Source organism: Leuresthes tenuis, unplaced genomic scaffold (genome assembly GCF_036924035.1).
Source record: "Leuresthes tenuis unplaced genomic scaffold, fLeuTen1.0.hap1 SCAF_12, whole genome shotgun sequence".
NCBI classification, from domain to species: Eukaryota; Metazoa; Chordata; class Actinopteri; order Atheriniformes; family Atherinopsidae; genus Leuresthes; species Leuresthes tenuis.
Window position 1 is genome coordinate 1,026,334 of NW_027325366.1, and position 21,522 is coordinate 1,047,855.

The following is a 21,522-nucleotide window of genomic DNA, read 5'->3' on the forward strand; positions in this document are numbered from 1 at the left end:
ACCTCACCTGACAACTGCGCAGCTGCATATCTGTTGTGCAGACATGCTGCGGCACTCAGCGTACCTTACTAAACATCCATTTTAAAGACGGCAAGGTGTTGCTAAAACAGTGACACAAGGTCAATAAAGGGTAATGTAGACCAGAAATATTCATGTTAAACAGCCAAATCAGGGGAAAGCGCGAACGCAGTCCCCCACTACCAGAAATTATGCAGTCGAGATTCCCACATTTGGGGAATTCGCAAGGGTCAGTACAGCCGGTGTGCAATGACTGAGCCTCGCCTTGAGTGAACCACCTTCTTGATCATGGTGTCTCTCCTGCCAGGTAAGTATGAATTGGAAATGTCAGAGGCTGATACCTCTTTCCCAGGTGCCTCACTCGGCTGGACGGTGCTGCAACTTCAACTGTCTGGTGTGCCATGCCAGCAGCAGCAGCTACCCCGAAACTAAAATGTTTGCAGATTAAAACAGTAAGGCTTTTCATTATCTTTCTGATCACTTCTTCTTTTAAACAACCAAGGAACTTGCAGCAAAAATGTATTTCTTTCCCTTCCTCCCCATCTCTAAAGCCACACCCACACTGGGAAATTTCTCAGTTGAGGCAAACCCTCACGGCTGGGCAGCTGCATATCTCCAGTGCAGACATGCTGCAGCATTTGGCAAACCTTGCTAAACATCCACTTCAGTGGTCACATGTCCTCTTTTTTCATTTTGTTCCTCCCCATCTCTAAGGCAATGTCCACCTGCCTGGGGTGACTGCACTGTATGACCTCACCTAACTGCGCAGCTGCATATCTGTTGTGTAGACATGCTGCAGCATTCAGCGTACCTTACTAAACATCCATTTTAAAGACGGCAAGGTGTTGCTAAAACAGTGACACAAGGTCAAAAAAGGGTGATGTAGACCAGAAATATTTATGTTAAACAGCCAAATCAGGGGAAAGCGCGAACGCAGTCCCCCACTACCAGAAATTATGCAGTCGAGATTCCCACATTTGGGGAATTCGCAAGGGTCAGTACAGTCGGTGTGCAATGACTGAGCCTCGCCTTGAGTGAACCACCTTCTTGATCATGGTGTCTCTCCTGCCAGGTAAGTATGAGTTGGAAATGTCAGAGGCTGATACCTCTTTCCCAGGTGCCTCACTCGGCCGGACGGTGCTGCAACCATGCCAGCAGCAGCAGCTACCCCGAAACTAAAACCTTTGCAGATTAAAACAGTAAGGCTTTTCATTATCTTTCTGATCACTTCTTCTTTTAAACAACCAAGGAACTTTCAGCACAAATGTATTTCTTTCCCCTCCTCCCCATCTCTAAAGCCACACCCACACTGGGAAATTTCTGTTGAGGCAAACCCTCACGGCTGGGCAGCTGCATATCTCCAGTGCAGACATGCTGCAGCATTTGGCAAACCTTGCTAAACATCTACTTCAGTGGTCACATGTCCTCATTTTTCATTTTGTTCCTCCCCATCTCTAAGGCAATGCCCACCTGCCTGGGGTGACTGCACTGTATGACCTCACCTGACAACTGCGCAGCTGCATATCTGTTGTGTAGACATGCTGCAGCATTCAGCGTACCTTACTAAACATCCATTTTAAAGTTGGCAAGGTCTTATAAAACTGTGACACAAGGTCAAAAAAGGGTAATATAGACCAGAAATATTCATGTTAAACAGCCAAATCAGGGGAAAGCGCGAACGCAGTCCCCCACTACCAGAAATTATGCAGTCAAGATTCCCACATTTGGGGAATTCGCAAGGGTCAGTACAGTCGGTGTGCAATGACTGAGCCTCGCCTTGAGTGAACCACCTTCTTGATCATGGTGTCTCTCCTGCCAGGTAAGTATGAATTGGAAATGTCAGAGGCTGATACCTCTTTCCCAGGTGCCTCACTCGGCCAGACGGTGCTGCAACTTCAACTGTCTTGTGTGCCATGCCAGCAGCAGCAGCTACCCCGGAACTAAAATGTTTGCAGATTAAAACAGTAAGGCTTTTCATTATCTTTCTGATCACTTCTTCTTTTAAACAACCAAGGAACTTGCAGCACAAATGTATTTCTTTCAGCGCATCTCCAAGCATCGACCCGGTACTGCAGTGCCGCTGGGAACGGTGCGCTCTTCTCTGCTCTTGTGAAAAAGCAAACAGTGGTGCAGGATGGAAGTTTCTTTTAGTCTGCTGAGAAAAGGGAGTGAATGCGAGGCAGACTTTAACACGGCTCTGGTAGCGAGCCGAGTGCGGGCTAACCGGGAGAATTGCTTGAAAGAAACGCGACACCGAATGAGCGCTCAGAACAAAGCCTCAATACGGTGTTTCCCGTGGTGTTTGTGGCTGCCTTGTCTTTTGCACAGAGTAAAAGACAAGGCAGCCATCGAATAGGGCCCGATTGTTCCTACTTGGTCAGCCGAGGAGCAAGGGGGAGCAAGCGTCTCAACCAAGCAAAGCTCACCATGGGGAAGGTGGCTATGCCAACTGGCCTGGTGCCCTGCTCCCGCAGTGACGGATAATCGTACTCTGGTTTCTCTTCATAACGTACAAGTCTTTCGCCTTTTACTAAAGATTTCCGTGGAGAGCAGCACTAATGAGTTGTTTCTATTTTTGGCATGCTTTACCTTTACGGGTGAAGCCCTTTCTGTCTGTGCAAAAGAAATCTTGTTCCTGTGCAGAGTGACTTCCCTGAGTAGAGTCGCCTTACTTGTTGTGACTGTGCCGATGTTGCTTGAATGGTGCTCGCGGGAGTGCAAAGTTATACCATTTAAAAGGGCTGAAGAGTGCTCAGTGCAGCGGAGGTGCAAAGTGACTCTCTGGCCACCTATGGCCATAAAAAGAACACCGTGACAAGTGTGCATTGTGCCAGGAAGGGCCCTCGGACGTGAACCAGTGGACAGTTATCGCTTCTCGGCCCTTTGGCTAAGATCAAGTGTAGTATCTGTTCTTATCAGTTTAATATCTGATATGTCCTCTATGCGAGGACTACATATTAAATGGATTTTTAGGAACAGGAGTTGAAAAAGGAGCTTGCTCCGTTCACTCCTAGCATCGACCCGGTACTGCAGTGCTGCTGGGAACGGTGCGCTCTTCTCTGCTCTTGTGAAAAAGCAAACAGTGGTGCAGGATGGAAGTTTCAGGGAGCCCAAGATGAAATTTTCTTTTAGTCTGCTGAGAAAAGGGAGTGAATGCGAGGCAGGCTTTACACAGCTCTGGGAGCGAGCCGAGTGTGGGCTAACAGGGAGATTGCTTTAAAGAAACGCGACACCGAATGAGCGCTCAGAACAAAGCCTAAATACGGTGTTTCCCGTGGTGTTTGTGGCTGCCTTGTCTTTTGCACAGAGTAAAAAACAAGGCAGCCATCGAATAGGGCCCGATTATTCCTACTTGGTCAGCCGAGGAGCAAGGGGGAGCAAGCGTCTCAACCAAGCAAAGCTCACCATGGGGAAGGTGGCTATGCCAACTGGCCTTGTGCCCTGCTCCCGCAGTGACGGATAATCGTACTCTGGTTTCTCTTCATAACGTACAAGTCTTTCGCCTTTTACTAAAGACTTCCGTGGAGAGCAGCACTAATGAGTTGTTTCTATTTTTGGCAGGCTTTACCTTTGCGGGTGAAACCCTTTCTGTCTGTGCAAAAGAAATCTTGTTCCTGTGCAGAGTGACTTCCCTGAGTAGAGTCGCCTTACTTGTTGTGACTGTGCCGATGTTGCTTGAATGGTGCTCGCGGGATTGCAAAGTTATACCATTTAAAAGGGCTGAAGAGGGCTCAGCTGAAGAGTGCTCAGTGCAGCGGGTGGGCGGAGGTGCAAAGTGACTCTCTGGCCACCTATGGCCATAAAAAGAACACCGCGACAAGTGCGCATTGTGCCAGGAAGGACCCTCGGACGTGAACCAGTGGACAGTTATCGCTTCTCGGCCTTTTGGCTAAGATCAAGTGTAGTATCTGTTCTTATCAGTTTAATATCTGATATGTCCTCTATACGAGGACTACATATTAAATGGATTTTTAGGAACAGGAGTTGAAAAAGGAGCTTGCTCCGTTAATTCCAAGCATCGACCCGGTACTGCAGTGCCGCTGGGAAGGGTGCGCTCTTCTCTGCTCTTGTGAAAAAGCAAACAGTGGTGCAGGATGGAAGTTTCTTTTAGTCTGCTGAGAAAAGGGAGTGAATGCGAGGCAGACTTTAACACGGCTCTGGGAGCGAGCCGAGTGCGGGCTAACCGGGAGAATTGCTTGAAAGAAACGCGACACCGAATTAGCGCTCAGAACAAAGCCTCAATACGGTGTTTCCCGTGGTGTTTGTGGCTGCCTTGTCTTTTGCACAGAGTAAAAAACAAGGCAGCCATCGAATAGGGCCCGATTATTCCTACTTGGTCAGCCGAGGAGCAAGGGGGAGCAAGCGTCTCAACCAAGCAAAGCTCACCATGGGGAAGGTGGCTATGCCAACTGGCCTTGTGCCCTGCTCCCGCAGTGACGGATAATCGTACTCTGGTTTCTCTTCATAACGTACAAGTCTTTCGCCTTTTACTAAAGACTTCCGTGGAGAGCAGCACTAATGAGTTGTTTCTATTTTTGGCAGGCTTTACCTTTGCGGGTGAAACCCTTTCTGTCTGTGCAAAAGAAATCTTGTTCCTGTGCAGAGTGACTTCCCTGAGTAGAGTCGCCTTACTTGTTGTGACTGTGCCGATGTTGCTTGAATGGTGCTCGCGGGATTGCAAAGTTATACCATTTAAAAGGGCTGAAGAGGGCTCAGCTGAAGAGTGCTCAGTGCAGCGGGTGGGCGGAGGTGCAAAGTGACTCTCTGGCCACCTATGGCCATAAAAAGAACACCGCGACAAGTGCGCATTGTGCCAGGAAGGACCCTCGGACGTGAACCAGTGGACAGTTATCGCTTCTCGGCCTTTTGGCTAAGATCAAGTGTAGTATCTGTTCTTATCAGTTTAATATCTGATATGTCCTCTTTACGAGGACTACATATTAAATGGATTTTTAGGAACAGGAGTTGAAAAAGGAGCTTGCTCCGTTAATTCCAAGCATCGACCCGGTACTGCAGTGCCGCTGGGAAGGGTGCGCTCTTCTCTGCTCTTGTGAAAAAGCAAACAGTGGTGCAGGATGGAAGTTTCTTTTAGTCTGCTGAGAAAAGGGAGTGAATGCGAGGCAGACTTTAACACGGCTCTGGGAGCGAGCCGAGTGCGGGCTAACCGGGAGAATTGCTTGAAAGAAACGCGACACCGAATTAGCGCTCAGAACAAAGCCTCAATACGGTGTTTCCCGTGGTGTTTGTGGCTGCCTTGTCTTTTGCACAAAGTAAAAGACAAGGCACCTATCGAATAGGGCCCGATTGTTCCTACTTGGTCAGCCGAGGAGCAAGGGGGAGCAAGCGTCTCAACCAAGCAAAGCTCACCATGGGGAAGGTGGCTATGCCAACTGGCCTGGTGCCCTGCTCCCACAGTGACGGATAATCGTACTCTGGTTTCTCTTCATAACGTACAAGTCTTTCGCCTTTTACTAAAGACTTCCGTGGAGAGCAGCACTAATGAGTTGTTTCTATTTTTGGCAGGCTTTACCTTTGCGGGTGAAGCCCTTTCTGTCTGTGCAAAAGAAATCTTGTTCCTATGCAGAGTGACTTCCCTGAGTAGAGTCGCCTTACTTGTTGTGACTGTGCCGATGTTGCTTGAATGGTGCTCGCGGGAGTGCAAAGTTATACCATTTAAAAGGGCTGAAGAGTGCTCAGTGACTCTCTGGCCACCTATGGCCATAAAAAGAACACCGCGACAAGTGCGCATTGTGCCAGGAAGGGCCCTCGGACGTGAACCAGTGGACAGTTATCGCTTCTCGGCCTTTTGGCTAAGATCAAGTGTAGTATCTGTTCTTATCAGTTTAATATCTGATATGTCCTCTATACGAGGACTACATATTAAATGGATTTTTAGGAACAGGAGTTGAAAAAGGAGCTTGCTCCGTTCACTCCAAGCATCGACCCGGTACTGCAGTGCCGCTGGGAATGGTGCGCTCTTCTCTGCTCTTGTGAAAAAGCAAACAGTGGTGCAGGATGGAAGTTTCTTTTAGTCTGCTGAGAAAAGGGAATGAATGCGAGGCAGACTTTAACACGGCTCTGGGAGCGAGCCGGGTGCCGGCTAACCGGGAGAATTGCTTGAAAGAAACGCGACACCGAATGAGCGCTCAGAACAAAGCCTCAATACGGTGTTTCCCGTGGTGTTTGTGGCTGCCTTGTCTTTTGCACAGAGTAAAAGACAAGGCAGCCATCGAATAGGGCCCGATTGTTCCTACTTGGTCAGCCGGGGAGCAAGCGTCTCAACCAAGCAAAGCTCACCATGGGGAAGGTGGCTATGCCAACTGGCCTGGTGCCCTGCTCCCACAGTGACGGATAATCGTACTCTGGTTTCTCTTCATAACGTACAAGTCTTTCGCCTTTTACTAAAGACTTCCGTGGAGAGCAGCACTAATGAGTTGTTTCTATTTTTGGCAGGCTTTACCTTTGCAGGTGAAGCCCTTTCTGTCTGTGCAAAAGAAATCTTGTTCCTGTGCAGAGTGACTTCCCTGAGTAGAGTCGCCTTACTTGTTGTGACTGTGCCGATGTTGCTTGAATGGTGCTCGCGGGAGTGCAAAGTTATACCATTTAAAAGGGCTGAAGAGTGCTCAGTGCGGCGGGGGTGCAAAGTGATTCTCTGGCCACCTATGGCCATAAAAAGAACACCGCGACAAGTGCGCATTGTGCCAGGAAGGGCCCTTTGACGTGAACCAGTGGACAGTTATCGCTTCTCGGCCTTTTGGCTAAGATCAAGTGTAGTATCTGTTCTTATCAGTTTAATATCTGATATGTCCTCTATACGAGGACTACATATTAAATGGATTTTTAGGAACAGGAGTTGAAAAAGGAGCTTGCTCCGTTCACTCCAAGCATCGACCCGGTACTGCAGTGCCGCTGGGAACGGTGCACTCTTCTCTGCTCTTGTGAAAAAGCAAACAGTGGTGCAGGATGGAAGTTTCAGGGAGCCCAAGATGAAATTTTCTTTTAGTCTGCTGAGAAAAGGGAGTGAATGCGAGGCAGACTTTAACACGGCTCTGGGAGCGAGCCGAGTGCGGGCTAACCGGGAGAATTGCTTGAAAGAAACGCGACACCGAATGAGCGCTCAGAACAATGCCTCAATACGGTGTTTCCCGTGGTGTTTGTGGCTGCCTTGTCTTTTGCACAGAGTAAAAAACAAGGCAGCCATCGAATAGGGCCCGATTGTTCCTACTTGGTCAGCCGAGGAGCAAGGGGGAGCAAGCGTCTCAACCAAGCAAAGCTCACCATGGGGAAGGTGGCTATGCCAACTGGCCTGGTGCCCTGCTCCCGCAGTGACGGATAATCGTACTCTGGTTTCTCTTCAAAACGTACAAGTCTTTCGCCTTTTACTAAAGACTTCCGTGGAGAGCAGCACTAATGAGTTGTTTCTATTTTTGGCAGGCTTTACCTTTGCAGGTGAAGCCCTTTCTGTCTGTGCAAAAGAAATCTTGTTCCTGTGCAGAGTGACTTCCCTGAGTAGAGTCGCCTTACTTGTTGTGACTGTGCCGATGTTGCTTGAATGGTGCTCGCGGGAGTGCAAAGTTATACCATTTAAAAGGGCTGAAGAGTGCTCAGTGCGGCGGGGGTGCAAAGTGATTCTCTGGCCACCTATGGCCATAAAAAGAACACTGCGACAAGTGCGCATTGTGCCAGGAAGGGCCCTCGGACGTGAACCAGTGGACAGTTATCGCTTCTCGGCCTTTTGGCTAAGATCAAGTGTAGTATCTGTTCTTATCAGTTTAATATCTGATATGTCCTCTATACGAGGACTACATATTAAATGGATTTTTAGGAACAGGAGTTGAAAAAGGAGCTTGCTCCTTTCACTCCAAGCATCGACCCGGTACTGCAGTGCCGCTGGGAACGGTGCGCTCTTCTCTGCTCTTGTGAAAAAGCAAACAGTGGTGCAGGATGGAAGTTTCTTTTAGTCTGCTGAGAAAAGGGAGTGAATGCGAGGCAGACTTTAGCACGGCTCTGGGAGCGAGCCGAGTGCGGGCTAACCGGGAGAATTGCTTGAAAGAAACGCGACACCGAATGAGCGCTCAGAACAAAGCCTCAATACGGTGTTTCCCGTGGTGTTTGTGGCTGCCTTGTCTTTTGCACAGAGTAAAAAAAAAGGCAGCAATCGAATAGGGCCCGATTGTTCCTACTTGGTCAGCCGAGGAGCAAGGGGGAGCAAGGGTCTCAACCAAGCAAAGCTCACCATGGGGAAGGTGGCTATGCCAACTGGCCTGGTGCCCTGCTCCCGCAGTGACGGATAATCGTACTCTGGTTTCTCTTCATAACGTACAAGTCTTTCGCCTTTTACTAAAGACTTCCGTGGAGAGCAGCACTAATGAGTTGTTTCTATTTTTGGCAGGCTTTACCTTTGCAGGTGAAGCCCTTTCTGACTGTGCAAAAGAAATCTTGTTCCTGTGCAGAGTGACTTCCCTGAGTAGAGTCGCCTTACTTGTTGTGACTGTGCCGATGTTGCTTGAATGGTGCTCGCGGGAGTGCAAAGTTATACCATTTAAAAGGGCTGAAGAGTGCTCAGTGCAGCGGGTGGGCGGAGGTGCAAAGTGACTCTCTGGCCACCTATGGCCATAAAAAGAACACAGCGACAAGTGCGCATTGTGCCAGGAAGGGCCCTCGGACGTGAACCAGTGGACAGTTATCGCTTCTCGGCCTTTTGGCTAAGATCAAGTGTAGTATCTGTTCTTATCAGTTTAATATCTGATATGTCCTCTATACGAGGACTACATATTAAATGGATTTTTAGGAACAGGAGTTGAAAAAGGAGCTTGCTCCGTTCACTCCAAGCATCGACCCCGGTACTGCAGTGCCGCTGGGAACGATGCGCTCTTCTCTGCTCTTGTGAGAAAGCAAACAGTGGTGCAGGATGGAAGTTTCTTTTAGTCTGCTGAGAAACGGGAGTGAATGCGAGGCAGACTTTAACACGGCTCTGGGAGCGAGCCGAGTGCGGGCTAACCGGGAGAATTGCTTGAAAGAAACGCGACACCGAATGAGCGCTCAGAACAAAGCCTCAATACGGTGTTTCCCGTGGTGTTTGTGGCTGCCTTGTCTTTTGCACAGAGTAAAAAACAAGGCAGCCATCGAATAGGGCCCGATTGTTCCTACTTGGTCAGCCGGGGAGCAAGCGTCTCAACCAAGCAAAGCTCACCATGGGGAAGGTGGCTATGCCAACTGGCCTGGTGCCCTGCTCCCGCAGTGACGGATAATCGCACTCTGGTTTCTCTTCATAACGTACAAGTCTTTCGCCTTTTACTAAAGACTTCCGTGGAGAGCAGCACTAATGAGTTGTTTCTATTTTTGGCAGGCTTTACCTTTGCGGGTGAAGCCCTTTATGTCTGTGCAAAAGAAATCTTGTTCCTGTGCAGAGTGACTTCCCTGAGTAGAGTCGCCTTACTTGTTGTGACTATGCCGATGTTGCTTGAATGGTGCTCGCGGGAGTGCAAAGTTATACCATTTAGAAGGGCTGAAGAGTGCTCAGTGCAGCGGGTGGGCGGAGGTGCAAAGTGACTCTCTGGCCACCTATGGCCATAAAAAGAACACCGCGACAAGTGCGCATTGTGCCAGGAAGGGCCCTTTGACGTGAACCAGTGGACAGTTATCGCTTCTCGGCCTTTTGGCTAAGATCAAGTGTAGTATCTGTTCTTATCAGTTTAATATCTGATATGTCCTCTATACGAGGACTACATATTAAATGGATTTTTAGAAAAAGGAGCTTGCTCCGTTCACTCCAAGCATCGACCCGGTACTGCAGTGCCGCTGGGAACGGTGCACTCTTCTCTGCTCTTGTGAAAAAGCAAACAGTGGTGCAGGATGGAAGTTTCAGGGAGCCCAAGATGAAATTTTCTTTTAGTCTGCTGAGAAAAGGGAGTGAATGCGAGGCAGACTTTAACACGGCTCTGGGAGCAAGCCGAGTCCGGGCTAACCGGGAGAATTGCTTGAAAGAAACGCGACACCGAATGAGCGCTCAGAACAAAGCCTCAATACGGTGTTTCCCGTGGTGTTTGTGGCTGCCTTGTCTTTTGCACAGAGTAAAAAACAAGGCAGCCATCGAATAGGGCCCGATTGTTCCTACTTGGTCAGCCGAGGAGCAAGGGGGAGCAAGCGTCTCAACCAAGCAAAGCTCACCATGGGGAAGGTGGCTATGCCAACTGGCCTGGTGCCCTGCTCCCGCAGTGACGGATAATCGTACTCTGGTTTCTCTTCATAACGTACAAGTCTTTCGCCTTTTACTAAAGACTTCCGTGGAGAGCAGCACTAATGAGTTGTTTCTATTTTTTGGCAGGCTTTACCTTTGCGGGTGAAGCTCTTTCTGTCTGTGCAAAAGAAATCTTGTTCCTGTGCAGAGTGACTTCCCTGAGTAGAGTCGCCTTACTTGTTGTGACTGTGCCGATGTTGCTTGAATGGTGCTCGCGGGAGTGCAAAGTTATACCATTTAAAAGGGCTGAAGAGTGCTCAGTGCAGCGGGTGGGCGGAGGTGCAAAGTGACTCTCTGGCCACCTATGGCTATAAAAAGAACACCGCGACAAGTGCGCATTGTATCAGGAAGGGCCCTCGGACGTGAACCAGTGGACAGTTATCGCTTCTCGGCCTTTTGGCTAAGATCAAGTGTAGTATCTGTTCTTATCAGTTTAATATCTGATATGTCCCCTATACGAGGACTACATATTAAATGGATTTTTAGGAACAGGAGTTGAAAAAGGAGCTTGCTCCGTTCACTACAAGCATCGACCCGGTACTGCAGTGCCGCTGGGAACGGTGCGCTCTTCTCTGCTCTTGTGAAAAAGCAAACAGTGGTGCAGGATGGAAGTTTCAGGGAGCCAAAGATGAAATTTTCTTTTAGTCTGCTGAGAAAAGGGAGTGAATGCGAGGCAGGCTTTAGCACAGCTCTGGGAGCGAGCCGAGTGCGGGCTAACCTGGAGAATTGCTTGAAAGAAACGCGACACCGAATGAGCGCTCAGAACAAAGCCTCAATACGGTGTTTCCCGTGGTGTTTGTTTCTGCCTTGTCTTTTGCACAGAGTAAAAGACAAGGCAGCCATCGAATAGAGCCCGATTGTTCCTACTAGGTCAGCCGAGGAGCAAGGGGGAGCAAGCGTCTCAACCAAGCAAAGCTCACCATGGGGAAGGTGGCTATGCCAACTGGACTGGTGCCCTAATCCCGCAGTGACGGATAATCGTACTCTGGTTTCCCTTCATAACGTACAAGTCTTTCGCCTTTTACTAAAGACTTCCGTGGAGAGCAGCACTAATGAGTTGTTTCTATTTTTGGCAGGCTTTACCTTTACATTTACCTTTGCGGGTGAAGCCCTTTCTGTCTGTGCAAAAGAAATCTTGTTCCTGTGCAGAGTGACTTCCCTGAGTAGAGTCGCCTTACTTGTTGTGACTGTGCCGATGTTGCTTGAATGGTGCTCGCGGGAGTGCAAAGTTATACCATTTAAAAGGGCTGAAGAGTGCTCAGTGCAGCGGGTGGGCGGAGGTGCAAAGTGACTCTCTGGCCACCTATGGCCATAAAAAGAACACCGCGACAAGTGCGCATTGTGCCAGGAAGGGCCCTCGGACGTGAACCAGTGGAATGTTATCGCTTCTCGGCCTTTTGGCTAAGATCAAGTGTAGTATCTGTTCTTATCAGTTTAATATCTGATATGTCCTCTATACGAGGACTACATATTAAATGGATTTTTAGGAACAGGAGTTGAAAAAGGAGCTTGCTCCGTTCACTCCAAGCATCGACCCGGTACTACAGTGCCGCTGGGAACGGTGCGCTCTTCTCTGCTCTTGTGAAAAAGCAAACAGTGGTGCAGGATGGAAGTTTCTTTTAGTCTGCTGAGAAAAGGGAGTGAATGCTCGGCAGACTTTAACACGCCTCTAGCACCGAGCTGAGTGCGGGCTAACCGGGAGAATTGCTTGAAAGAAACGCGACACCGAATGAGCGCTCAGAACAAAGCCTCAATACGGTGTTTCCCGTGGTGTTTGTGGCTGCCTTGTCTTTTGCACAGAGTAAAAGACAAGGCAGCCATCGAATAGGGCCCGATTGTTCCTACTTTGTCAGCCGAGGAGCAACGGGGAGCAAGCGTCTCAACCAAGCAAAGCTCACCATGGGGAAGGTGGCTATGCCAACTGGACTGGTGCCCTAATCCCGCAGTGACGGATAATCGTACTCTGGTTTCCCTTCATAACGTACAAGTCTTTCGCCTTTTACTAAAGACTTCCGTGGAGAGCAGCACTAATGAGTTGTTTCTATTTTTGGCAGGCTTTACCTTTACATTTACCTTTGCGGGTGAAGCCCTTTCTGTCTGTGCAAAAGAAATCTTGTTCCTGTGCAGAGTGACTTCCCTGAGTAGAGTCGCCTTACTTGTTGTGACTGTGCCGATGTTGCTTGAATGGTGCTCGCGGGAGTGCAAAGTTATACCATTTAAAAGGGCTGAAGAGTGCTCAGTGCAGCGGGTGGGTGGAGGTGCAAAGTGACTCTCTGGCCACCTATGGCCATAAAAAGAACACCGCGACAAGTGCGCATTGTGCCAGGAAGGGCCCTCGGACGTGAACCAGTGGACAGTTATCGCTTCTCGGCCTTTTGGCTAAGATCAAGTGTAGTATCTGTTCTTATCAGTTTAATATCTGATATGTCCTCTATACGAGGACTACATATTAAATGGGTTTTTAGGAACAGGAGTTGAAAAAGGAGCTTGCTCCGTTCACTCCAAGCATCGACCCGGTACTGCAGTGCCGCTGGGAACGGTGCGCTCTTCTCTGCTCTTGTGAAAAAGCAAACAGTGGTGCAGGATGGAAGTTTCAGGGAGCCCAAGATGAAATTTTCTTTTAGTCTGCTGAGAAAAGGGAGTGAATGCGAGGCAGACTTTAACGCGGCTCTGGGAGCGAGCCGAGTGCGGGCTAACCGGGAGAATTGCTTGAAAGAAACGCGACACCGAATGAGCGCTCAGAACAAAGCCTCAATACGGTGTTTCCCGTGGTGTTTGTGGCTGCCTTGTCTTTTGCACAAAGTAAAAGACAAGGCAGCCATCGAATAGGGTCCGATTGTTCCTAATTGGTCAGCCGAGGAGCAAGGGGGAGCAAGCGTCTCAACCAAGCAAAGCTCACCATGGGGAAGGTGGCTATGCCAACTGGCCTTGTGCCCTGCTCCCGCAGTGACGGATAATCGTACTCTGGTTTCTCTCCATAACGTACAAGTCTTTCGCCTTTTACTAAAGACTTCCGTGGAGAGCAGCACTAATGAGTTGTTTCTATTTTTGGCAGGCTTTATCTTTGCGGGTGAAGCCCTTTCTGTCTGTGCAAAAGAAATCTTTTCCTGTGCACAGTGACTTCCCTGAGTAGAGTCGCCTTACTTGTTGTGACTGTGCCGATGTTGCTTGAATAGTGCTCGCGGGAGTGCAAAGTTATACCATTTAAAAGGGTTGAAGAGTGCTCAGTGACTCTCTGGCCACCTATGGCCATAAAAAGAACACCGGGACAAGTGCGCATTGTGCCAGGAAGGGCCCTCGGACGTGAACCAGTGGACAGTTATCGCTTCTCGGCCTCTTGGCTAAAATCAAGTTTAGTATCTATTCTTATCAGTTTAATATCTGATATGTCCTCTATACGAGGACTACATATTAAATGGATTTTTAGGAACAGGAGTTGAAAAAGGAGCTTACTCCGTTCACTCCAAGCATCGACCCGGTACTGCAGTGCCGCTGGGAACGGTGCACTCTTCTCTGCTCTTGTGAAAAAGCAAAAACTGGTGCAGGATGGAAGTTTCTTTTAGTCTGCTGAGAAAAGGGAGTGAATGCGAGGCAGACTTTAACACGGCTCTGGGAGCGAGCCGAGTGTGGGCAAACCGGGAATTGCTTGAAAGAAACGCGACACCGAATGAGCGCTCAGAACAAAGCCTCAATACGGTGTTTCCCGTGGTGTTTGTGGCTGCCTTGTCTTTTGCACAGAGTAAAAAAAAAGGCAGCCATCGAATAGGGCCCGATTGTTCCTACTTGGTTAGCCGAGGAGCAAGGGGGAGCAAGCGTCTCAACCAAGCAAAGCTCACCATGGGGAAGGTGGCTATGCCAACTGGCCTTGTGCCCTGCTCCCGCAGTGACGGATAATCGTACTCTGGTTTCTCTTCATAACGTACAAGTCTTTCGCCTTTTACTAAAGACTTCCGTGGAGAGCAGCACTAATGAGTTGTTTCTATTTTTGGCAGGCTTTACCTTTGCGGGTGAAGCCCTTTCTGTCTGTGCAAAAGAAATCTCTTCCTGTGCAGAGTGACTTCCCTGAGTAGAGTCGCCTTACTTGTTGTGACTGTGCCGATGTTGCTTGAATGGTGCTTGCGGGAGTGCAAAGTTATACCATTTAAAAGGGCTGGAGAGTGCTCAGTGCAGCGGGTGGGCGGAGGTGCAAAGTGACTCTCTGGCCACCTATGGCCATAAAAAGAACACAGCGACAAGTGCGTATTGTGCCAGGAAGGGCCCTCGGACGTGAACCAATGGACAGTTATCGCTTCTCGGCATTTTGGCTAAGATCAAGTGTAGTATCTGTTCTTATCAGTTTAATATCTGATATGTCCTCTATACGAGGACTACATATTAAATGGATTTTTAGGAACAGGAGTTGAAAAAGGAGCTTGCTCCGTTCACTCCAAGCATCGACCCGGTACTGCAGTGCCGCTGGGAACGGTGCGCTCTTCTCTGCTCTTGTGAAAAAGCAAAAAGTGGTGCAGGATGGAAGTTTCTTTTAGTCTGCCGAGAAAAGGGAGTGAATGCGAGGCAGACTTTAACACGGCTCTGGGAGCGAGCCGAGTGCGGGCTAACCGGGAGAATGGCTTGAAAGAAACGCGACACCGAATGAGCGCTCAGAACAAAGCCTCAATACGGTGTTTCCCGTGTTGTTTGTGGCTGCCTTGTCTTTTGCACAGAGTAAAAGACAAGGCAGCCATCGAATAGGGCCCGATTGTTCCTACTTGGTCAGCCGAGTAGCAAGAGGGAGCAAGCGTCTCAACCAAGCAAAGCTCACCATGGGGAAGGTGGCTATGCCAACTGGCCTGGTGCCCTGCTCCCGCAGTGACGGATAATCGTACTCTGGTTTCTCTTCATAGCGTACAAGTCTTTCGCCTTTTACTAAAGACTTCCGTGGAGAGCAGCACTAATGAGTTGTTTCTATTTTTGGCAGGCTTTACCTTTGCGGGTGAAGCCCTTTCTGTCTGTGCAAAAGAAATCTCTTCCTGTGCAGAGTGACTTCCCTGAGTAGAGTCGCCTTACTTGTTGTGACTCTGCCGATGTTGCTTGAATGGTGCTCGCGGGAGTGCAAAGTTATACCATTTAAAAGGGCTGAAGAGTGCTCAGTGCAGCGGGTGGGCGGAGGTGCAAAGTGACTCTCTGGCCACCTATGGCCATAAAAAGAACACCGCGACAAGTGCGCATTGTGCCAGGAAGGGCCCTCGGACGTGAATCAGTGGACAGTTATCGCTTCTCGGCCTTTTGGCTAAGATCAAGTGTAGTATCTGTTCTTATCAGTTTAATATCTGATATGTCCTCTATACGAGGACTACATATTAAATGGATTTTTAGGAACAGGAGTTGAAAAACGAGCTTGCTCCGTTCACTCCAAGCATCGACCCGGTACTGCAGTGCCGCTGGGAACGGTGCGCTCTTCTCTGCTCTTGTGAAAAAGCAAAAAGTGGTGCAGGATGGAAGTTTCTTTTAGTCTGCTGAGAAAAGGGAGTGAATGCGAGGCAGACTTTAACACGGCTCTGGGAGCGAGCCGAGTGTGGGCAAACCGGGAATTGCTTGAAAGAAACGCGACACCGAATGAGCGCTCAGAACAAAGCCTCAATACGGTGTTTCCCGTGGTGTTTGTGGCTGCCTTGTCTTTTGCACAGAGTAAAAGACAAGGCAGCCATCGAATAGGGCCCGATTGTTCCTACTTGGTTAGCCGAGGAGCAAGGGGGAGCAAGCGTCTCAACCAAGCAAAGCTCACCATGGGGAAGGTGGCTATGCCAACTGGCCTGGTGCCCTGCTCCCGCAGTGACGGATAATCGTACTCTGGTTTCTCTTCATAACGTACAAGTCTTTCGCCTTTTACTAAAGACTTCCGTGGAGAGCAGCACTAATGAGTTGTTTCTATTTTTGGCAGGCTTTACCTTTGCGGGTGAAGCCCTTTCTGTCTGTGCAAAAGAATTCTTGTTACTGTGCAGAGTGACTTCCCTGAGTAGAGTCGCCTTACTTGTTGTGACTGTGCCGATGTTGCTTGAATGGTGCTCGCGGGAGTGCAAAGTTATACCATTTAAAAGGGCTGAAGAGTGCTCAGTGCAGCGGGTGGGCGGAGGTGCAAAGTGACTCTCTGGCCACCTATGGCCATAAAAAGAACACCGCGACAAGTGCGCATTGTGCCAGGAAGGGCCCTCGGACGTGAACCAGTGGACAGTTATCGCTTCTCGGCCTCTTGGCTAAGATCAAGTTTAGTATCTGTTCTTATCAGTTTAATATCTGATATGTCCTCTATACGAGGACTACATATTAAATGGATTTTTAGGAACAGGAGTTGAAAAAGGAGCTTGCTCCGTTCACTCCAAGCATCGACCCGGTACTGCAGTGCCGCTGGGAACGGTGCGCTCTTCTCTGCTCTTGTGAAAAAGCAAAAAGTGGTGCAGGATGGAAGTTTCTTTTAGTCTGCCGAGAAAAGGGAGTGAATGCGAGGCAGACTTTAACACGGCTCTGGGAGCGAGCCGAGTGCGGGCTAACCGGGAGAATGGCTTGAAAGAAACGCGACACCGAATGAGCGCTCAGAACAAAGCCTCAATACGGTGTTTCCCGTGTTGTTTGTGGCTGCCTTGTCTTTTGCACAGAGTAAAAGACAAGGCAGCCATCGAATAGGGCCCGATTGTTCCTACTTGGTCAGCCGAGTAGCAAGAGGGAGCAAGCGTCTCAACCAAGCAAAGCTCACCATGGGGAAGGTGGCTATGCCAACTGGCCTGGTGCCCTGCTCCCGCAGTGACGGATAATCGTACTCTGGTTTCTCTTCATAGCGTACAAGTCTTTCGCCTTTTACTAAAGACTTCCGTGGAGAGCAGCACTAATGAGTTGTTTCTATTTTTGGCAGGCTTTACCTTTGCGGGTGAAGCCCTTTCTGTCTGTGCAAAAGAAATCTTTTTCCTGTGCACAGTGACTTCCCTGAGAAGAGTCGCCTTACTTGTTGTGACTGTGCCGATGTTGCTTGAATGGTGCTCGCGGGAGTGCAAAGTTATACCATTTAAAAGGGCTGAAGAGTGCTCAGTGCAGCGGGTGGGCTGAGGTGCAAAGTGACTCTCTGGCCACCTTTGGCCATAAAAAGAACACCGCGACAAGTGCGCATTGTGCCAGGAAGGGCCCTCGGACGTGAACCAGTGGACAGTTATCGCTTCTCGGCCTTTTGGCTAAGATCAAGTGTAGTATCTGTTCTTATCAGTTTAATATCTGATATGTCCTCTATACAAGGACTACATATTAAATGGATTTTTAGGAACAGGAGTTGAAAAAGGAGCTTGCTCCATTCACTCCAAGCATCGACCCGGTACTGCAGTGCCGCTGGGAACGGTGCGCTCTTCTCTGCTCTTGTGAAAAAGCAAAAAGTGGTGCAGGATGGAAGTTTCTTTTAGTCTGCTGAAAAAAGGGAGTGAATGCGAGGCAGACTTTAACACGGCTCTGGGAGCGAGCCGAGTGTGGGCAAACCGGGAATTGCTTGAAAGAAACGCGACACCGAATGAGCGCTCAGAACAAAGCCTCAATACGGTGTTTCCCGTGGTGTTTGTGGCTGCCTTGTCTTTTGCACAGAGTAAAAAACAAGGCAGCCATCGAATAGGGCCCGATTGTTCCTACTTGGTTAGCCGAGGAGCAAGGGGGAGCAAGCGTCTCAACCAAGCAAAGCTCACCATGGGGAAGGTGGCTATGCCAACTGGCCTGGTGCCCTGCTCCCGCAGTGACGGATAATCGTACTCTGGTTTCTCTTCATAACGTACAAGTCTTTCGCCTTTTACTAAAGACTTCCGTGGAGAGCAGCATTAATGAGTTGTTTCTATTTTTGGCAGGCTTTACCTTTGCGGGTGAAGCCCTTTCTGTCTGTGCAAAAGAAATCTTGTTCCTGTGCAGAGTGACTTCCCTGAGTAGAGTCGCCTTACTTGTTGTGACTGTGCCGATGTTGCTTGAATGGTGCTCGCGGGAGTGCAAAGTTATACCATTTAAAAGGGCTGAAGAGTGCTCAGTGCAGCGGGTGGGCGGAGGTGCAAAGTGACTCTCTGGCCACCTATGGCCATAAAAAGAACACCGCGACAAGTGCGCATTGTGCCAGGAAGGGCCCTCGGACGTGAACCAGTGGACAGTTATCGCTTCTCGGCCTTTTGGCTAAGATCAAGTGTAGTATCTGTTCTTATCAGTTTAATATCTGATATGTCCTCTATACGAGGACTACATATTAAATGGATTTTTGGGAACAGGAGTTGAAAAACGAGCTTGCTCCGTTCACTCCAAGCATCGACCCGGTACTGCAGTGCCGCTGGGAACGGTGCGCTCTTCTCTGCTCTTGTGAAAAAGCAAACAGTGGTGCAGGATGGAAGTTTCAGGGAGCCCAAGATGAAATTTTCTTTTAGTCTGCTGAGAAAAGGGAGTGAATGCGAGGCAGACTTTAACACGGCTCTGGGAGCGAGCCGAGTGCGGGCTAACCGGGATAATTGCTTGAAAGAAACGCGACACCGAATGAGCGCTCAGAACAAAGCCTCAATACGGTGTTTCCCGTGGTGTTTGTGGCTGCCTTGTCTTTTGCACAGAGTAAAAGACAAGGCAGCCATCGAATAGGGCCCGATTGTTCCTACTTGGTCAACCGAGGAGCAAGGGGGAGCAAGCGTCTCAACCAAGCAAAGCTCACCATGGGGAAGGTGGCTATGCCAACTGGCCTGGTGCCCTGCTCCCTCAGTGACGGATAATCGTACTCTGGTTTCTCTTCATAACGTACAAGTCTTTCGCCTTTTACTAAAGACTTCCGTGGAGAGCAGCACTAATGAGTTGTTTCTATTTTTGGATGTTTTTACCTTTGCGGGTGAAGTCTTTTCTGTTTGTGCAAAAGAAAATCATGTTGCTGTGCAGAGTGACTTCTCGGAGTAGAGTAGAGCCAAGTAGATTCTTATTTGTTGTTTCTCTATCTTTTGGTTAAGACTATGATTGCCTTCTCTGTGTCGTTGATTTTGTGCATGCTTTGGCATTAAGAACCTGTGCTTAAGAGGTATTTTTGTGCTTGATTAAAGTTTTCCAACTATATTGTAGTTAAAATTCTTTATCAAAATGTTTTTGGTTGTTTTTGCTTTCTTGCTCATTGCAGGTTGAAATACTGCAATGGCATTTGGAATTGCACCTGGAGGGTCCCCATCCAACAATGGCAAGACCCCCAGGGCTTCTAGGGCCTGAAACATCTCCCACCCATGATTGTCTTGGAGAAAAACAGAGGCTACATCCACTACCAGGGACAGCCGAAACTCTGCCGTGTGGGGAGCATGGGCATCTGTTGGACGCCTGCACAAAGGTATTTTGTCGCAAATGTAGAGAAATTGGTCACACCATCGAAGAGTGTACGAATGGCAGAAAGTGCAATCTCTGTGGAGAATAAAACCACCTCTTCAGAGATTGCCCAAAATCTTTTGCCAACAAGTTGAAATCCCTAAAAATACAGGAAGGAGGTGGAAATGGAGGGCAGTCAGAGGCAGTTGATGAGCTATTTAAAACAGCTAGGCTGGGAAATTCAAATTTACCACCAAAACCCCTGAATGGTGGACAGCAGTCAGGTGAGGCAGAAGACGGGGAGGGGCCTGCAGAAGCCCCACAAATGGAAAGCTCCTTTTAGGTTGAGGAAAGGCAAGGCAAGTTTATTTGTAGAGCACAATTCGTAAACAAAATTGCTTTACAGCTACATAAAATCACAAGAAGGCCAATAAAATAATTCCATAAAAGATAGAAAATAACTAATTAATTAAATTAAAAGCGAAGAGTGCAAATGAAATACTTTCAGTTGTCATGTGCACAGCTAAATAGAACTGTTTTAAAGTCTATTCTCTGAGCGACAGAAAGCCAGTGCAGAGACCTGAGCACTGGACTAATATGGTGATATTTTCTGGTTCTAGTCAGGACTGAATGAACTGCTCTCCATCATTAGAGGCTTAAACTTTGATTAAAAGTAACCTATAAAAGCAATAGTTTGGCTTCTAATGACTGAAACAAAACCCAGAAGAGTGGTGCGACAGTGAAGCTCTGGAGCACCTTTGAAGAAGCACCTTTAGCAGCAGTAAGTTGGTTTCCTGTGTGACGTTAGCAGTCTCTTTATCGGCTATCATATAGCAGCATTTGGCAAACCTTCAGCGTACCTTATTAATCATCCATTTTAAAAATGGCAAGGTGTTATAAAACAGTGACACAAGGTCAAAAAAGGGTAATGTAGATCAGAAATATTCATGTTAAACAGCCAAATCAGGGGAAAGCGCAAACACAGTCCCCCACTACCAGAAATTATGCAGTCGAGATTCCCACATTTGGGGAATTCGCAAGGGTCAGTACAGTCGGTGTGCAATGACTGAGCCTCGCCTTGAGTGAACCACCTTCTTGATCATGGTGTCTCTCCTGCCAGGTAAGTATGAGCTGGAAATGTCAGAGGCTGATACCTCTTTTTCAGGTGCCTCACTCGGCCGGACGGTGCTGCAACTTCAACTGTCTAATGTGCCATGCCAGCAGCAGCAGCTACCCCGGCACTAAAACGTTTGCAGATTAAAGCAGTAAGGCTTTTCATTATCTTTCTGATCACTTCTTCTTTTAAACAACCAAGGAACTTGCAGCACAAATGTATTTCTTTCCCCTCCTCCCCATCTCTAAAGCCACAGCCACCCACACTGGGAAATTTCTCAGTTGAGGCAAACCCTCACGGCTGGGCAGCTGCATATCTCCAGTGCAGACATGCTGCAGCATTTGGCAAACCTTGCTAAACATCCACTTCAGTGGTCACATGTCCTCTTTTTTCATTTTGTTCCTCCCCATCTCTAAGGAAATGCCCACCTGCCTGGGGTGACTGCACTGTATGACCTCACCTGACAACTGCGCAGCTGCATATCTGTTGTGCAGACATGCTGCAGCATTCAGCGTACCTTACTAAACATCCATTTTAAAGATGGCAAGGTGTTGCTAAAACAGTGACACAAGGTCAAAAAAGGGTAATATAGACCAGAAATATTCATGTTAAACAGCCAAATCAGGGGAAAGCGCGAACGCAGTCCCCCACTACCAGAAATTATGCAGTCGAGATTCCCACATTTGGGGAATTCGCAAGGGTCAGTACAGTCGGTGTGCAATGACTGAGCCTCGCCTTGAGTGAACCACCTTCTTGATCATGGTGTCTCTCCTGCCAGGTAAGTATGAGTTGGAAATGTCAGAGGCTGATACCTCTTTCCCAGGTGCCTCACTCGGCCGGA

The 21,522-nt window shown here is 48.6% G+C and overlaps 39 non-coding genes and 1 pseudogene across 39 annotated transcripts; 35 read left to right on the forward strand and 5 right to left on the reverse strand.

Moving 5' to 3' along the window:
- Positions 1–169: 169 nt before the first annotated feature.
- Positions 170–333, reverse strand: LOC140320471 (U1 spliceosomal RNA). Its single transcript, XR_011918318.1, has one exon. It is a non-coding gene; the product is annotated as a U1 spliceosomal RNA (small nuclear RNA).
- Positions 334–934: 601 nt separating this feature from the next.
- Positions 935–1,098, reverse strand: LOC140266468 (U1 spliceosomal RNA). Its single transcript, XR_011907096.1, has one exon. It is a non-coding gene; the product is annotated as a U1 spliceosomal RNA (small nuclear RNA).
- Positions 1,099–1,681: 583 nt separating this feature from the next.
- Positions 1,682–1,845, reverse strand: LOC140320863 (U1 spliceosomal RNA). Its single transcript, XR_011918638.1, has one exon. It is a non-coding gene; the product is annotated as a U1 spliceosomal RNA (small nuclear RNA).
- A 659-nt stretch (positions 1,846–2,504) lies between these two features.
- LOC140265627 (U5 spliceosomal RNA) lies at positions 2,505–2,618 on the forward strand. Its single transcript, XR_011906334.1, has one exon. It is a non-coding gene; the product is annotated as a U5 spliceosomal RNA (small nuclear RNA).
- A 267-nt stretch (positions 2,619–2,885) lies between these two features.
- On the forward strand, positions 2,886–3,076 carry LOC140320221 (U2 spliceosomal RNA). Its single transcript, XR_011918090.1, has one exon. It is a non-coding gene; the product is annotated as a U2 spliceosomal RNA (small nuclear RNA).
- Positions 3,077–3,483: 407 nt separating this feature from the next.
- LOC140320934 (U5 spliceosomal RNA) lies at positions 3,484–3,597 on the forward strand. The gene has a single exon (XR_011918703.1). It is a non-coding gene; the product is annotated as a U5 spliceosomal RNA (small nuclear RNA).
- Positions 3,598–3,887: 290 nt separating this feature from the next.
- On the forward strand, positions 3,888–4,078 carry LOC140320218 (U2 spliceosomal RNA). Its single transcript, XR_011918087.1, has one exon. It is a non-coding gene; the product is annotated as a U2 spliceosomal RNA (small nuclear RNA).
- Positions 4,079–4,464: 386 nt separating this feature from the next.
- On the forward strand, positions 4,465–4,578 carry LOC140320935 (U5 spliceosomal RNA). Its single transcript, XR_011918704.1, has one exon. It is a non-coding gene; the product is annotated as a U5 spliceosomal RNA (small nuclear RNA).
- A 290-nt stretch (positions 4,579–4,868) lies between these two features.
- Positions 4,869–5,059, forward strand: LOC140320297 (U2 spliceosomal RNA). Its single transcript, XR_011918158.1, has one exon. It is a non-coding gene; the product is annotated as a U2 spliceosomal RNA (small nuclear RNA).
- Positions 5,060–5,445: 386 nt separating this feature from the next.
- LOC140320936 (U5 spliceosomal RNA) lies at positions 5,446–5,559 on the forward strand. Its single transcript, XR_011918705.1, has one exon. It is a non-coding gene; the product is annotated as a U5 spliceosomal RNA (small nuclear RNA).
- Positions 5,560–5,808: 249 nt separating this feature from the next.
- Positions 5,809–5,999, forward strand: LOC140266479 (U2 spliceosomal RNA). Its single transcript, XR_011907106.1, has one exon. It is a non-coding gene; the product is annotated as a U2 spliceosomal RNA (small nuclear RNA).
- A 376-nt stretch (positions 6,000–6,375) lies between these two features.
- Positions 6,376–6,489, forward strand: LOC140320702 (U5 spliceosomal RNA). The gene has a single exon (XR_011918491.1). It is a non-coding gene; the product is annotated as a U5 spliceosomal RNA (small nuclear RNA).
- Positions 6,490–6,756: 267 nt separating this feature from the next.
- On the forward strand, positions 6,757–6,947 carry LOC140266208 (U2 spliceosomal RNA). Its single transcript, XR_011906857.1, has one exon. It is a non-coding gene; the product is annotated as a U2 spliceosomal RNA (small nuclear RNA).
- A 409-nt stretch (positions 6,948–7,356) lies between these two features.
- Positions 7,357–7,470, forward strand: LOC140320744 (U5 spliceosomal RNA). The gene has a single exon (XR_011918529.1). It is a non-coding gene; the product is annotated as a U5 spliceosomal RNA (small nuclear RNA).
- A 267-nt stretch (positions 7,471–7,737) lies between these two features.
- On the forward strand, positions 7,738–7,928 carry LOC140266252 (U2 spliceosomal RNA). The gene has a single exon (XR_011906897.1). It is a non-coding gene; the product is annotated as a U2 spliceosomal RNA (small nuclear RNA).
- A 386-nt stretch (positions 7,929–8,314) lies between these two features.
- LOC140320703 (U5 spliceosomal RNA) lies at positions 8,315–8,428 on the forward strand. Its single transcript, XR_011918492.1, has one exon. It is a non-coding gene; the product is annotated as a U5 spliceosomal RNA (small nuclear RNA).
- Positions 8,429–8,703: 275 nt separating this feature from the next.
- Positions 8,704–8,895, forward strand: LOC140320258 (U2 spliceosomal RNA). Its single transcript, XR_011918123.1, has one exon. It is a non-coding gene; the product is annotated as a U2 spliceosomal RNA (small nuclear RNA).
- A 376-nt stretch (positions 8,896–9,271) lies between these two features.
- On the forward strand, positions 9,272–9,385 carry LOC140321039 (U5 spliceosomal RNA). The gene has a single exon (XR_011918800.1). It is a non-coding gene; the product is annotated as a U5 spliceosomal RNA (small nuclear RNA).
- Positions 9,386–9,660: 275 nt separating this feature from the next.
- On the forward strand, positions 9,661–9,839 carry LOC140320499 (U2 spliceosomal RNA; annotated as a pseudogene).
- A 409-nt stretch (positions 9,840–10,248) lies between these two features.
- On the forward strand, positions 10,249–10,363 carry LOC140320663 (U5 spliceosomal RNA). Its single transcript, XR_011918455.1, has one exon. It is a non-coding gene; the product is annotated as a U5 spliceosomal RNA (small nuclear RNA).
- Positions 10,364–10,638: 275 nt separating this feature from the next.
- Positions 10,639–10,829, forward strand: LOC140320393 (U2 spliceosomal RNA). Its single transcript, XR_011918246.1, has one exon. It is a non-coding gene; the product is annotated as a U2 spliceosomal RNA (small nuclear RNA).
- Positions 10,830–11,238: 409 nt separating this feature from the next.
- On the forward strand, positions 11,239–11,351 carry LOC140265821 (U5 spliceosomal RNA). Its single transcript, XR_011906510.1, has one exon. It is a non-coding gene; the product is annotated as a U5 spliceosomal RNA (small nuclear RNA).
- A 288-nt stretch (positions 11,352–11,639) lies between these two features.
- On the forward strand, positions 11,640–11,830 carry LOC140266463 (U2 spliceosomal RNA). The gene has a single exon (XR_011907091.1). It is a non-coding gene; the product is annotated as a U2 spliceosomal RNA (small nuclear RNA).
- A 386-nt stretch (positions 11,831–12,216) lies between these two features.
- Positions 12,217–12,329, forward strand: LOC140265822 (U5 spliceosomal RNA). Its single transcript, XR_011906511.1, has one exon. It is a non-coding gene; the product is annotated as a U5 spliceosomal RNA (small nuclear RNA).
- Positions 12,330–12,617: 288 nt separating this feature from the next.
- LOC140266514 (U2 spliceosomal RNA) lies at positions 12,618–12,808 on the forward strand. The gene has a single exon (XR_011907138.1). It is a non-coding gene; the product is annotated as a U2 spliceosomal RNA (small nuclear RNA).
- A 409-nt stretch (positions 12,809–13,217) lies between these two features.
- LOC140320747 (U5 spliceosomal RNA) lies at positions 13,218–13,331 on the forward strand. Its single transcript, XR_011918532.1, has one exon. It is a non-coding gene; the product is annotated as a U5 spliceosomal RNA (small nuclear RNA).
- A 248-nt stretch (positions 13,332–13,579) lies between these two features.
- LOC140320529 (U2 spliceosomal RNA) lies at positions 13,580–13,770 on the forward strand. Its single transcript, XR_011918367.1, has one exon. It is a non-coding gene; the product is annotated as a U2 spliceosomal RNA (small nuclear RNA).
- A 384-nt stretch (positions 13,771–14,154) lies between these two features.
- Positions 14,155–14,268, forward strand: LOC140320938 (U5 spliceosomal RNA). Its single transcript, XR_011918707.1, has one exon. It is a non-coding gene; the product is annotated as a U5 spliceosomal RNA (small nuclear RNA).
- A 274-nt stretch (positions 14,269–14,542) lies between these two features.
- LOC140320284 (U2 spliceosomal RNA) lies at positions 14,543–14,733 on the forward strand. The gene has a single exon (XR_011918146.1). It is a non-coding gene; the product is annotated as a U2 spliceosomal RNA (small nuclear RNA).
- Positions 14,734–15,119: 386 nt separating this feature from the next.
- On the forward strand, positions 15,120–15,233 carry LOC140265611 (U5 spliceosomal RNA). The gene has a single exon (XR_011906319.1). It is a non-coding gene; the product is annotated as a U5 spliceosomal RNA (small nuclear RNA).
- A 274-nt stretch (positions 15,234–15,507) lies between these two features.
- LOC140320237 (U2 spliceosomal RNA) lies at positions 15,508–15,698 on the forward strand. The gene has a single exon (XR_011918104.1). It is a non-coding gene; the product is annotated as a U2 spliceosomal RNA (small nuclear RNA).
- A 384-nt stretch (positions 15,699–16,082) lies between these two features.
- On the forward strand, positions 16,083–16,196 carry LOC140320939 (U5 spliceosomal RNA). The gene has a single exon (XR_011918708.1). It is a non-coding gene; the product is annotated as a U5 spliceosomal RNA (small nuclear RNA).
- Positions 16,197–16,471: 275 nt separating this feature from the next.
- Positions 16,472–16,662, forward strand: LOC140320288 (U2 spliceosomal RNA). Its single transcript, XR_011918150.1, has one exon. It is a non-coding gene; the product is annotated as a U2 spliceosomal RNA (small nuclear RNA).
- A 386-nt stretch (positions 16,663–17,048) lies between these two features.
- Positions 17,049–17,162, forward strand: LOC140265612 (U5 spliceosomal RNA). Its single transcript, XR_011906320.1, has one exon. It is a non-coding gene; the product is annotated as a U5 spliceosomal RNA (small nuclear RNA).
- A 275-nt stretch (positions 17,163–17,437) lies between these two features.
- Positions 17,438–17,628, forward strand: LOC140320211 (U2 spliceosomal RNA). The gene has a single exon (XR_011918081.1). It is a non-coding gene; the product is annotated as a U2 spliceosomal RNA (small nuclear RNA).
- A 384-nt stretch (positions 17,629–18,012) lies between these two features.
- On the forward strand, positions 18,013–18,126 carry LOC140320753 (U5 spliceosomal RNA). Its single transcript, XR_011918538.1, has one exon. It is a non-coding gene; the product is annotated as a U5 spliceosomal RNA (small nuclear RNA).
- A 275-nt stretch (positions 18,127–18,401) lies between these two features.
- On the forward strand, positions 18,402–18,592 carry LOC140320181 (U2 spliceosomal RNA). Its single transcript, XR_011918052.1, has one exon. It is a non-coding gene; the product is annotated as a U2 spliceosomal RNA (small nuclear RNA).
- Positions 18,593–19,001: 409 nt separating this feature from the next.
- On the forward strand, positions 19,002–19,117 carry LOC140265619 (U5 spliceosomal RNA). The gene has a single exon (XR_011906327.1). It is a non-coding gene; the product is annotated as a U5 spliceosomal RNA (small nuclear RNA).
- A 1,414-nt stretch (positions 19,118–20,531) lies between these two features.
- Positions 20,532–20,695, reverse strand: LOC140321022 (U1 spliceosomal RNA). The gene has a single exon (XR_011918784.1). It is a non-coding gene; the product is annotated as a U1 spliceosomal RNA (small nuclear RNA).
- A 608-nt stretch (positions 20,696–21,303) lies between these two features.
- LOC140266481 (U1 spliceosomal RNA) lies at positions 21,304–21,467 on the reverse strand. Its single transcript, XR_011907108.1, has one exon. It is a non-coding gene; the product is annotated as a U1 spliceosomal RNA (small nuclear RNA).
- Positions 21,468–21,522: the final 55 nt, after the last annotated feature.